The 1,073-nt window shown below is 60.7% G+C and overlaps 1 pseudogene; it reads left to right on the top strand.

Moving 5' to 3' along the window:
• The window catches only part of LOC102871348, a 54,016-nt pseudogene that overhangs the window by 2,927 nt on the left and 50,016 nt on the right, over positions 1–1,073 (top strand).

The raw sequence follows: 1,073 nt of genomic DNA, 5'->3' as shown, positions 1-1,073 counted from the left end.
CCGACCCGGCTCGCGCCCCTACCCCGCCAGCTCTGAACTTTGGGACTGGCCAAGGGCTGTGCGCAAATGCACTGAACGGTGGGGGAGGACTTGAATCGGGACACAACCCTGCAACTCTGAAGCATAACCCCCATCTTCAGGTACTGCATTGCTCCCCCCCCCGACCCGGCTCACGCCCCTACTCCGCCAGCTCTGAACACTGGGACTGGCCAAGGGCTGTGCGCAGGTGCAGTGAACGGTGGGAGAGGACTTGAATCGGGACACATCCCTGCAGCTCTGACCCATGACCCCCATTTTCAGGTACTGCATTGCTCGCCCCTGACGCGGGTCACGCCCCTACCCCTCCAGCTCTGAACTTTGGGACTGGCCAAGGGCTGTGCACACATGCAGTGAACGGTGGGAGAGGACTTGGATCGGGACACATCCCTGAAGCTCTAACCCATGACTCCCATCTTCAGGTACTTCATTGCTCCCCCCTGACCCGGCTCATGCTCATACCCCGCCAACTCTGCCCGTTGGGACTGGCCAAGGGCTGTGCGCAGATGCAGTGAATGTTGGCAGAGGACTTGAATCAGGACACATCCCTGCAGCTCTGACCCATGGCCCCCATCTTCAGGTACTGCATTTCTCCCCCCGACCCCGACCCAGCTCGCGCCCCTACCCCGCCACCTCTGAACGTTGGTACTGGCCAATGGCTGTGCGCAGATGCAGTGAACGGTGGGAGAGGACTTGAATCAGGACACATCCATGCAGCTCTGACCCATGACCCTCATCGTCAGGTACTGCTTTGCTCCCCCACAAACCGACCCGGCTCGCGCCCCTACCCCGCCTGCTCTGAACTTTGGGACTGCCCAAGGGCTGTGCACAAATGCACTGAACGGTGGGGGAGGACTTGAATCGGGACACAACCCTGCAACTCTGAAGCATAACCCCCTTCTTCAGGTACTGCATTGCTCCCCCCCGACCCGGTTCACGCCCCGATCCCGCCAGCTCTGAACACTGGGACTGGCCAAGGGCTGTGTGTAAATGCAGTGAACGGTGGGAGCGGACTTGAATCGGGACACATCCCTGTA

Source organism: Elephantulus edwardii, unplaced genomic scaffold (genome assembly GCF_000299155.1).
Source record: "Elephantulus edwardii isolate Elephantulus edwardi_28Jun2011 unplaced genomic scaffold, EleEdw1.0 scaffold00362, whole genome shotgun sequence".
NCBI classification, from domain to species: domain Eukaryota; kingdom Metazoa; phylum Chordata; class Mammalia; order Macroscelidea; family Macroscelididae; genus Elephantulus; species Elephantulus edwardii.
This window is presented reverse-complemented; position numbering and strand designations above follow the sequence as displayed.